The sequence below is a fragment of the Pinus tabuliformis genome, chromosome 5_1 (genome assembly GCF_031772625.1).
Source record: "Pinus tabuliformis cultivar Carrire ecotype Pingquan chromosome 5_1, CPIR1, whole genome shotgun sequence".
Lineage (NCBI taxonomy): Eukaryota > Viridiplantae > Streptophyta > Pinopsida > Pinales > Pinaceae > Pinus > Pinus tabuliformis.
In genome coordinates, this window is record NC_142305.1 from 953,083,875 (window position 1) to 953,096,531 (window position 12,657).

The 12,657-nt window shown below is 45.4% G+C and overlaps 1 protein-coding gene across 7 annotated transcripts in view; it reads right to left on the reverse strand.

Annotated features, from left to right (window-relative positions):
- The window catches only part of LOC149167927 (uncharacterized), a 451,255-nt gene that overhangs the window by 419,594 nt on the left and 19,004 nt on the right, over positions 1-12,657 (reverse strand). The gene's annotated exons all lie outside the window — the stretch shown is intronic.

The window sequence follows — 12,657 nt, forward strand, 5'->3', positions numbered from 1 at the left end:
ATGGACCAGTACAATAGTATGGATGAATGCACCTGGGCTTGCCTCAATGGCAAGCATGACAGAATCCAAGCGATGAGAAAATGATATCAAGTACTGGAAAATGTCTGATTCTCCTGCCAACCATCGCCACTGGTTCGGCTACCTTCCCCCTGGAGAATGTGCCTATACAATGTCGAGAACTCGGATACATACTAGACAACTATCTCAGTCGTACACTGTATCCTCTGCTCATGCATGGTCCAAACATGCCCTGTGGAAAGACTGACACATGTCTCCCCTATGACCAGCTCCCCAGGCATAGGATCAATGATGAATGATATGCCATCCCTATCGGTGATCGACTCATCCCTCGACCTGTGGCTATCAACTCGCACCAACTCGATACCCCCGCTGAGAAGTCTCCCCTCAATCGCACCAAGTGTCATCCAAATATCTTGGGTGAGGTCCTCGTCTCCTGTTGTTTGTGCCCAACTTCAAAGGACAACAACCAGATCACCCATTCCTGTAAGTGATGTAGAAGAGGGTCAGGCGTGTGAGTCCCCGCAAATACCATCAAGTATCGCTCATATGTGTCCCCCTCGATCCTGAGTGAACTAGCCCAAAGGTATGCCTGGTATCTCCATCCATGGGTGTCCCTAGATGCAACACTCCAAGACCTCGTTGTGCAACACCATATGCCTCTGCATACCACCGATCATCCCAGTACTCCTGGACATGCCACTATACACCGCAACCTACCCCTGTACACTGCTGGATACCCTCGGCTACAGCTATGCCATCCCGTACTGTCCTGCTTCTCGCCCGTGTCACTGCACCTGTCACTCGCCGCATGTACTCAATGCGATGTGAGGCACTCCCACTCCACAACGCAATCCAACACACCACCATGCATCTCCATGCCCACCTGTAGACCACTGCGCAACTCTAGATGCTCCCACACATCCTTGGATGTGATGGCCTAGAGCTATGTCTCTATATGTCAGGCCACACCTGATCGGTATCACCGCATCACTATCCCCGCCGATGAATGGATCTTCCCTCTAAATCCTCCTTGAGGGATCCGATAAGTGACTCCCTATGTGTCAGCAATGATGCCACCAGTGCTTCGCTCCTCTACGTCTTTTGTGTCCCACACAAAAGTGAAGAGTCCCCAGCTCCATACAAGGCACCGTCTGGTACAAATGTCGTACTAAGAAAACCAAACGAATCTGTCCATAAACTGGTCAGCCACTAGTGATGATTGAGACTCCCCTAGTGAATGTGCATGCTCAACTGCTAGGTTAGTTGTACCATCCAGGTTGTAGTCAACTAACATACCTGGGAAATGATAGGTAGTCCCTACGGGAACCCAATGCCAGTTTGCGTTGTCGGCCTCCCAATTGCCTAGAAGCTCCTGCCGAGATACACCCAGGTCCACCACCATCTCCATAGCCCACTCCACAGGGTACCAACTCAAAATCTCTCGCCATCCAACCCCAAAAGAGGGATCGAACGCACGAACTCTTGTACATAAAACAACCCTAGCATGCGAGTGTTGCACCCTGTGCAACTCAGGTCGTCTCATCTCGCTATCTTGGTCAATACATGAAATCTGACTAGGTAGCTTTGTCTCTCTCTCTGTGTCTAATGGGCCAAGGTAATCTAACAGTGTTGCCAACCCTATCTATGTATGCCCAAAGAGGGCTGCTCTCACGCCCCAACATGCACTCTAGCTGCACCAATAGGGAATCCAACCACTCCCCAACATGAGTCAATTTGGCCATGGACTCGGCACAAACCGCTCCCATGCCCTCTAGCTCCTCATTCTGCTGCAGAATAGCCTCACACACTAATGCGACCTTCCTTTTTAATGCTATAAGGTCGGCCTGAAACTGGTGGAACTGTCGTGGGCATCTATCGCCTGTAAACTCGGTCACAGCTCCAAGTACCTCAGCAATTGTTGGCCTCTCGTCCATGGGTGGCTCCTCCTCAACAAATGGTTCTATGTATGTAGGCTCTATCTTCTCCACCAAGGTGTCAACTGGGGCTATCAAAGAGGTCTCTAATAAAGGTGACTCATGTGCCACACTAGGTATATCGATGCTCTCCTCACCATCCTGTGGGCTCTCAGCATCATGCTCAACCTCCTCCTCAGGCTCCTGATATCTAAAGCCAAGTCTCCACCAGCAAAAGCGCCCCCTGGTCTCACCCTCTAACTGTCTTTGTCCTGCCTTCTCCTTTTCAAAAGATTTGGTGCCCTGATCTGGTCGACTTTCCCCACATGATGTAGATGGTTGCACCCCCACGGCTTGCTCACCTCTAACGTCTATGTTGTAAGGGTGAGGGTGGGTTTGGTCTGTCACCCTCCTCAACTGGGCCAACCGCTCATCATCCCAATGAATTCTACCCCAGAATTTCTGCATACTGGATTTCCCTTAATCCATGGGTTTGTCTCTGGTTTCACTCGTCACTGTGCACTCATACCCAAAGATTCCATGATCTTCTGGCTAGTTTCCCACAGCTGGGCCAAGATCATGCTCTGATACCACTGTAATGTTCCTAACTTAAACAAACAGTGATATATAAAGCAAAAACGATTCTCAACACATAAAATTTTAACAAACAACACATGCTCATAAAAACTCCAAAAGTAGAACCAGCTAAGCCATTTTATTAATCAATGGAGCAGTACAATAGTATGGATGAATGCACCTGGGCTTGCCTCAATGGCAAGCATGACAGAATCCAGGTGATGAGACAATGATATCAAGTACTGGAAAATGTATGCTCCTCTAATGCTCCACGCTGCCTAGAAAACTACACTGTTGGCTGGAAAGGAATTGCAAGAAACTCCACTTCCGTTGTTTGGAAAACGCTACAAATTCAGCCTCAAGCTCCTTGACCAAAACCCACAAAAACCTAGAAATGGTTTGGCCTGATTTTGACCTCCCAAAATCGACCCCCAAAGGCACTATGCAATCCCCAGCAATTCTACACTGCTGCAAAGATACGGCTGAAAAACCCACTTCTGGTGCTGAGAAAATTCTGAAAACTTATAACTAGGATCCTTGTCAAAAACCCAGAAAAACCCAGAAATGGTTTGGTCGGATTTTAACCTTCCAAATTCGACCTCTTCTATAGCCCACACCCTCCAAACAACTCCAAAAATATCGCTGGAAGGAATGACCAAAAAGTCCTCCTCCAAGCTCTGAAATGGAAGCAAACACCACTCCAAATATCTCCTTTAACCTCCATGGCAAAGCTCAGCCTCAAGGATTGATACTCTACGCACCAAATGAGCTCCCACACACTGCCTTTATGCTAGCCCAGGTAGTGCGAAAGTCACACTGCCAAGCCAAAAGCTCAATCAGCTCCCAAACTCTCCTAGATGTTGACAATCCTCCCTAGCCTCCTCTCTGGAAAATCTCACATCAAATCTCCACTGCTAAGCACCACCAATGAACTCGACCTCCTCTCCACTGCGTCCCCCAGTAATACGCACAACCTGGAAGGGAATGCTACTGCTGGGAATCACAATGTGATCCTCCTCCTGAAGAAATGAAGAAAACCTTCCTAGGGTGGCACTCGAAGTCCCCCGAAGAAAGGGTGAGCTCTTCGCTGAAGAACTCGTGCTAAACAGCTAGTGACTCGGCTAAGCAGCTCAAGCAACCAAAGAGAAATCGATATACTCCAATAAGATGAATGAAATGAGGAGAGCTACCTTCCTTATATAGATTTTGTGGAGCACTTTTCCCTCCAATTTTACCTCCATCGTGGGCCCTCACTTAACCACCTACATGCAAAACTTAACCACCTTCATGCAAACCGAACTAGGGAGTGTGTATTTCCCTAGTGTGGGTGGCCCCCATTTGTAATTTAACCACAACAAAATAACTTCTCCTAAGTCTAATCTCCTAATAAAAATTGAATAGGCCCCACTATCTCCAAAATTGGCCCCAAAATGCAATAATTAGTCTTGTTCCAAATTAATTTAGGAAGGGACGTGACAACAGCGCAGTGATTTCGTAGTGATCACGCAGAGAGGGGCAGAGAGAGTTTTGGCTAGAGGATCTTCTCCAAAGCCAAGAATACTCAATAGAGAGGCAGTGCAGTTAGCAGAGAGGGTGACACAGATCCAGTAAGGGCTCACGCAGGACCCACACAGAGCAGCGCAGAAACCTTCCACGTAGAGGTCCGAAATTTGCTGAGGCTGGTGTTCTGAACCAGGAGGGCTGGAGTCAGCTCCTGAGAACAAATTGATTCCCAATAGCGGTGACACAGTGCCTTAGAGGCTAATGCAGGCCCACACGGGGATAGCGCACAAGTAGCCGAGGACTCGTTGGTTCAGCTACTGGATCAGCCAGGATTTGTAGTGTAGAGTGAAGTAATCTCACTAATTTCTTCTGCCGAGTGATATTCTTTGTATTGGATTGCCAGCAAATCATCCAAAGGTTGTATTCAGAAATAACTTCTGCTTAATAATAAAAACCTTAGATCTGTTGCACTAGTTTTCCCGCATTGGGTTTTTCCGGGGATGTTTGTCCAAAAACAACTGTCATTTGTGTTGTATCTCTCTATTGTTCAGTTTCTTGTTTCGACATATTATTTTAAATGGTGTAGTCTGCAGTGTATGTATTTCAATGTTTGCCATAAGAAACTGCAAATAACTTGTTCATGTAAATCTAACAAGTAGGAGAAATATCATCGGTTGCTGCAGTAGGGATTCCGGGTTTAGGAATTTTCACATGGTATCAGAGCTACAAATGGGCAGGATTCTTGAGGAGCCCACCTCTCGGATCAATAACTTGCTACGGGAGCCCAGATCAGTGGTAGCAGGATGGACTAAGTGTTAGATGGGGCAAAGAAGTATTGGAGCGACAGATGTAGTGGCTAGAACGCCAAGTCTAAGCAGCGTAGTGCAGAGTTGTCACAGTGCAGGGAGGCACAATGCAGTTGCTTAATGTTGATTTCTGGTAGCATCAAATGTGCTCTAAGTCTCAAATTTTGCAGGGAGGCTTGGGCACATGTATTCCAAAGAACCCAGAAAGTGTTTTGGGAAATTCCACCTAGAAACAATTTTATTAAAATAATTAATTATTTTTAATGGGACCCTTAGTGTAAACTTAGGAAAATAAAATAATTAAAAGGTATTAATATAAATTGTGGGTGTAACTTCTAGAAAAAGACGAGGATCAAGCAGAAATTATCTTATCCATTGATTAGCTTTTAATCTGGGCCGTTGAATGTCAACGAGGAGATTATTTAAGGAGGCTAGAGGGTCACTTAGAAAGATGCACCGAGAAAGTTCAGAAGATCGAATTTCTGAAGCAGAGCAGTTGCCGGAGAGAAATTCGAAGTGAGCTTTTGCAATGAGAGGCAAGGATAGTATCCGAAGGGAAATCTTTCCCAGTCAGAGGATACTCAGCAAAGAAGGAAGAGGGAGATTCAGCAGTGGCAGCGCTGAGCCAGAGGGGATGACGCAGAGGAAGCACAGAAGCCAAGAGGGAGTCCAAAATTTGCAGAGGTAATTCAAGTTTCAGAAGCCGGGAGCCGGGGTATGAGACCGGGAGGCAAAAATCGAATCACCTAGGCAGCAAATCGACCAACCAGAGGATTGATGTTGTCCCCAGTGAGCTTGACGTTGGGCTAACGTAAAGACAATGCAGAGGCAACCAAAAGCGCCGAGGGCAATCTTTCTGGGGCTGGATCAGCCAGGATTTCCAGTGATAGTGTGAGGTAATCTCACAAATCTCTTTGTCAGGTTTATTCTCTGTAACTGGATTGTCGGGAAGGCTTCCAGAGATGTATTCAGATTTTACTACTGCATAATAATAAAACCCTCAAATTTGCTGCACTGATTTTCCCACAATGGGTTTTTCCAGGAATAACAGTGTTATTGTGTGTATTTTCTTTCTTGCTCAATCTCTTGTTTCCGCATATAAATTAATTAAGTAAAGGCTATAGTGTATGTATTTCAATATTTGTCATAGGAAACTGCAAATAACTTGTTCATGTAAATCTAACAAGTAGGAGAAATATCATCAGTTGTTGCAATAGGGATTCCGGTTTAGGAATTTTCACATGGTATCAGAGTTGCAGGTGGAACAAGAAGAGCAGTGCCAAAGAACCCAGCGCTGAGCAGAAGAGGGAGATCGAAAAGTTGCAGGAGGCAGCAGTTCGAAACCCCAGAGGGTTTACGCAATCCTAGCCGGAGGGCTGATTTTTGAGGCAGTCTCTCTCTGAGTGAGTCGACAGAGAGGAAGGACTCCTAGTTCGAAAGTTTGTCGGGGCAGAGGGAGCAGCGCTGAAGCCTCAGCGTGAGGAGAAGCTAGTGGGACATAGTCTTTTTTGCAAGCCGTTTTGTTGGGCAGAAAGACGTCAAAAGAGAGAGGAAGAAACACGATTGAGGGAATTTCTTCCTCAATAAGGCTTCCCGCCAAGAAGTCCATTTTCTTATTGGTTGAGCAGCAGCAGTAAGAAGCGGAGAGGAGATTTTCGACATTTGTGGCAGAGATGGCAACCAGAGGCTTGAGGGATCAAGATAGGTTGGACAAAGCATCCAACTATGTCATCTGGAAGGCTAGAATGTCATTCCTTCTAGATGAGGATGCCCTCAAGACATATGTCGACAGCGTAGTGGTTGTGCCTACAGATGTAGATTCGTTGAAGAAGTATCGAGTTGAGATGGCGAAGGCGAAAAGAATGGTTCTCGATGGAGTGAAGGATCATGTGGTTTGTCACATCGCTAGCAGAGGGACTGCTAAGGAGATGTGGGACGCATTGTCTACGTTATATCAGGATATCTGAACAGCGGAAGATATACTTAGAGCAAAATCTGAGATCTGCTCAGATACAGAAATGGGAGTGTGTGGATCCATTCCTCACAAAGCTTCAAGAGACCCGGAACGAGTTATCTACAGTGGGGTTACACCTCAAGGTTCCGAGATGGTGAGACTGTCCCTAAACTCAGTCTCAGAAGAGTGGCAAGTCTTTGTCCAAAGCATCCTGGGCAGGGCAACTTTGCTAGACTGGGATAGTATGTGCGCAACTCTCAAGCAAGAAGAGTTGAGGAGAGATCTAGTCAAGTGCAAGCTTGACAGAAGCAGCAGCAGTGAGTCGAAGCCCAAGGAGGAGGAGGATAATGCAGCGCTCGCATCGAAGGGACAATAGGAGCAGCAGAGATGTAAGAAGGACGTCTCGAAGATAAAGTGCTTCAGGTGTGGTGAGTTGGGTCACTACGTTACACAATGTCCTCTCAGGAAGAAGGACATAGATGAGAAGCACAATCCGAAGGTTGCGCCCACAAAGATCAAGGAAGAGGAGTTCGCCATGACAGCCAAGATACCTCCAGGAGGGAGGTGGGCTGATTTGGAGTTGTAGTTCGAAAGAGCTACAGATGGGCAGGATCCTTGCGGACCCCACCTCTAGGATCATTTCCTTGCTACGGGAGCCTAGATCAAAAGTAGCAAGATGAACTAGTGTTAAATGGTGTCGAGGAGTGTCAGAGAGACAATTGTAGTGGCTAGGAGCACTAGAGACTGAACACTGCAGAGCAGAGTTGGCAGCAGTGCAGATGGCACAAAGCAAAGGTCAGCAACAGCATAGTAGATTCAAAGGGTCAGCGCAGAGACTGTTGATTTTGGGTAGCATCGGATGTGCTCTAGCCTTGAAAATTGGTGGAGAGGCTAAGGCACATGAGATCTCCAAGACCCAGAAATCGTTTGGAGAAATTCCACCCAGATGAGGAGTTATTAAAATAATTAATATTTTTAATGGGTTCCTAAGTCTAAACTTAGGAAAATAAAAATATTAATGTGTATTAATAAAATATGGGTGAGAAAGTTCTAAGTGACGAGGATCAAGCCAGTTCTAATCTTAGCCGTTGATTAGGGACTTAATCTCGGCCGTTGAAGATTCAACAGGAAAAGTATAAGAGGAGGCTTGAGGGTCAGTTGGAGACACACCAAGAGAGATCAGTCAGTTCGATTTTCTGGGGCGAGGTTTGCCGAGGAAATCGAGCAAGTGATCAGTTGCAGTGAGGGGCAGTTCAATAAAGGATTTTCATCTGACGCTAAAGAATACATAGCAAAGAGGCAGCGTAGTGTCGGGAGAGACAGTGCAGGCCCTAGAAGGGCTAACACAGAGGTCGTAACGCTAACGCAGAGGGTTGATGCAGAGGGTTGATGCAGAGGCTGGCACTGGGCCTCAGAGACAGCACTGGGGAGATTTTGTGGGGCAGACTGGGAGCAGATCAACGGACTCTGAGCTAGGAGAGGGTAACACAGCTCCTGGAGGAGTGACGCAGTTCCAGAGCAGTGCTTGGAGCAGCTTTCACTGTCCAGCATAGGGAACAGCCGGAGTCACTGTGGGGTTTGATCATTTGATTATTAATTTGCCGAAATATCTGTCTCTAGATAGAGGTACTACTACCAAGGATATTCTCTGTTGGGTGAGCCATTTCTAGCACCCTAGTTGTATTCACGAAATCTGCTTAATAATACAAACCCTCGATATGCTGCTTCGTTATTCCCGAATTGGGTTTTTCCTGTGATGGTTGTCCAAAAATAATGGTGTCCCTTGTGTTATTGTCTTTGATTACTTCAGTGCATGATCTGTATATCTCTGAAGGCTACAATAGTGTTTACTTCGATGTTTATGCAATTAAATAACTTGTTAATGTAAAGAAAAAGTAGGAGATTGTAAACCAGTAATTGCAATAGGGGTTTCTAATGTCTTAGATTCAGGAATTTTCACAGAGACTAGCAGCAGTCAAGCTTCAACATTCACGTGGTATCATACTGAACAAAGTTAGTTCGGTAATTTGGGATGTTTTCCCGTTGCTGATGGAGTAGCAGCAACAGTTTGCATTGTAGTGGCAGTTGGCAGTGCCAGTGCCAGCAGCAAGACGGATGTAGAAATTCAAAGGGAGTTGCAGTACGGATGCAGTGTTCACAGTGGCAAGGTCAGCAGCATTACAGATGCAGCATTTGCATAGTAGTTGGTGGACAGCATGTCAGACATCAGCAGCGCAGAGGGAGATGTTACAGAACAGATTGATGCTTCAGCGGGTTGCATTGCTAGAGCACATTTCTCGCTAAGAGGGAGTGTTGATTTTTGGTAGCATCGGATGTGCTCTAAGTCTCAAATTTTGCAGGGAGGCTTGAGCACATGTATTCCAAAGAACCCAGAAAGCGTTTTGGGAAATTCTACTCAAAAACAGTTTTATTAAAATAATTAATTATTTCTAATGGGACCCTAAGTCTAAACTTAGGAAAATAAAATAATTAAAGGGTATTAACATAAACTGTGAGTGTAACTTCTAGAAGAATACGAGGATCAAGCAGAAATGATCTTAGCCATTGATTAGTTTCTAATCTGGGTCGTTGAATTTCAACGAGGAGATTATTTAAGGAGGCTTGACGGTCACTTGGAAAGATACACCGAGGGAGTTCAAAAGATTGAATTTCTTAAGCAGAGCAACTGTCGGAGAGAGATTCGAAGTGAGCTTTTGCAGTGAGGGGCAAGGATAGTATCCGAAGGGAAATCTTTCCCAGTCAGAGGATACTCAGTAGAGAAGGCAGAGGGAGATCCAGCAGTGGCAGCGCTGAGCTAGAGGGGTTAACGCAGAGCCACGCAAAGGCAGCGCAGAAGCCAAGAGGGAGTCTGAAATTTGCAGAGGGAATTCAAGTTTCAAAAGCTGGGAGTCGGGGTGTGAGACTGGGAGGCAGAAATCGAATCACCTGGGCAACAAATCGACCAGCCAGAGGATTGACGCTGTCTCCAGTGAGCTTGACGCTAGGCTGACGCAGACACAGTGCAAAGGCATCCAGAAGAGTCGGGGGCAAACTTTCTAGGACTGGATCAACCAGGATTTCCAGTGATAGTGTGAGGTAATCTCACAATCTCTCTGTCAAGTTTATTCTCTGTAACTGGATTATCGGAAGGCTTCCATAGATGTATTCAGATTTTACTACTGCATAATAATAAAACCCTCAGATCTGCTGCACCAGTTTTCCCACATTGGGTTTTTCCAGGGAAATTTGTCCAAAAATGACAGTGTTATTGTGTTGTATTTTCTTTCTTGCTTAGTCTCTTGTTTCCGCATATAAACTAATTAAGTGAAGGTTGCAGTATATGTATTTCAATATTTGTCGTAGGAAACTGCAAATAACTTGTTCATGTAAATCTAACTGTCATGTCCCCATTTTTATTCTTTTTCATAGTACAGCCAGGGTGGACTTCCAGGACAGAGGATGGCCAGGTCAGTGGAGCAGGTTTATGTCATCGGGGGTCCCGATGGAAATTTGAGGAGTTTTCATGGGATTTGATGACATTCGCTTGGCATATTCCATCATCAGCACAATTTGCCTTTCGTTCTGTTGCATTCCGACAACTTTCAAAAATCAGCATTATTATTGGGCATAACTTAATTAATTATGCTCGAGGTGGCATTCCGGGGAGATTAATTGATGGAACACCTCAGTGTAATAGCTCGTTGGAACCAGAACGAGAAGATCTACATGATGGGACTTTTGGATGTGAGTTTCAATGACCTAATGAGACATGGTGGCCAATTTACCATTTTCTGACATTAAAAAGAATATTTTAATTAAAATAAAAGAGAGTAAAGTGCTCAATGATTAAAATAATAATAAAATAGGAGGTTCTAGAGGGGTCCATCAGATCTATAAAAGAGGAGGAGGCCATTGGAGAACATCTTCGTTTTGACATGGTTTCTTGTATGTGAGGTTCAGAACCCAGTTCTCTACTCCAACAGTAGCCCCAAGATGGAAGCCCTCGGGTGATTTAGAGAGAGTGGGCGAGCACCCATCTCTTCCCTTGGTGAATCCATTCAGGGTTCACAGGTTGTAGTGTATTGTTTTCTAGTTGTTTGGACGTTAATTTGTGGCATTGTTGTAGATTTGTTTGAGGCCAGCTTTTCATCTCAGTTGTACGGGTTGTGTGTGCATGTAAAACCCTGGTTTATCTAATATAATAAAGCTGAGTATTTTTCTGTTCGTGGTGTTATGGGATTGCAATGATTTCTTTGCTTAATTTTACATGGCAATCTTCTGTTAAATGCATTATTAGTTTTATGTGAAGTGTTTGTTCCAAATTTTCTGCATTTGGGACATTACACTAACAAGTAGGAGAAATATCATCAATTGTTGCAGTAGGGATTCCGATTTAGTAATTTTCACACTTTAGAGGGACAGCGTGGGACTAGCAGCAGTCAGACCTTTAGCATTGAGATGCATCTACGATGAACACTTGTTCAGTAAGTTGGGATGCTTTTCCATTGCTGATGCAGTAGCAGTAGCAGTTTGCAGTGCAGGAGCAATTGGCAGTAGCACTGCCAGTAGCAGCACGGATGCAAAAATTCAGAGGGAGCTGTAGTACAGATGCAGTGTTGATAGTGGCAGTGTCAGCAGCAACGCAGTAGTTGGTGGACAGCATGTCAGACATCAACAGCACAAAGGACAATGTTATGAAGTCAGGGTGATGCTTCGAAAGAGCTACAAATGGACAGGATCCTTGAGGAGCCCACCTCTCGGATCAATACCTTGCTACGGGAGCCCAGATCAGTAGTAGCAGGATGGACTAAGTGTCAGATGGTGCAAAGGAGTGTTGGAGCGACAGATGCAATGGCTAGAACGCCAAGTTTGAGCAACGTAGTGCAAAGTTGCAGCAGTGCAGGGAGGCACAATGCAGTAGCAGCAACAATGCAGTGGCTTCAGAGGGACAACGTGGGACTAGCAGCAGTCAGATCTTCAACATCGAGATGCATCTATGCTGAACACTTTTTCAGTAATTTGGCACATTTTTTTGTTGTTGATGCAGTGGCAGCAGCAGTTTGCAGTGCAAGAGCAGTTGGCAGTGGCAGTGCCAGCAGCAGCACGGATGCAGAAATTCAGAGGGAGCTATAGTACGGATGCAGTGTTGACAGTGGCAGTGTCAACAGCAGTACAGTTGTAGCAGCAGTGCAGTAGTTGGTGTACAACATGTCAAACATCAGCAGCACAGAGGACGATGTTATGAAGTCAGGGTGATGCTTCAGTGGGAGGCATTGCTAGAGCACATTCCTCGCTAAGAGGGAGGCTTAGGCACATGTATTCCAAGAACCTAGAAAGCATTTTGGGAAATTCCACCTGGAAACAGATTTATTAAAATAATTAATTATTTTTAATGAGACCCTAAGTCTAAACTTAGGAAATTAAAATAATTAATGGGTATTAATCTAACTGTGGGTGTAACTTCTAGAAGAAGACAAGGATCAAGCAAAAATGATCTTAGCCATTGATTAGCTTCTAATTTTGGTCGTTGAATGTCACGAGAAGATTATTTAAGGAAGCTTGAGGGTCATTTGGAAGACACACTGAGAGTTGACCAGTCAGATCGAATTGCTGAAGCTAGAGGCAGTGCAGTGATTTCCAAGTGATCACGTAGAGAAGGGCAGAGAGATTTTGGTTGGAGGATCTTCTTCGGAGCCAAGAATACTCAGCAAAGAGGCAGAGAGACACAGAGGAGGCAGCGCATTTGGTAGAGAGGGTGACGCAAAGCCAAGAAGGGCTCACACAGGACCCACACAGAGCAGCGCAGTAGCCTTCCACGTAGAGGTTTGAAATTTGCTGAGGAGGCTGACATTCTGAGCCGGGAGGGCTGGAGTCAGCTCCTGAG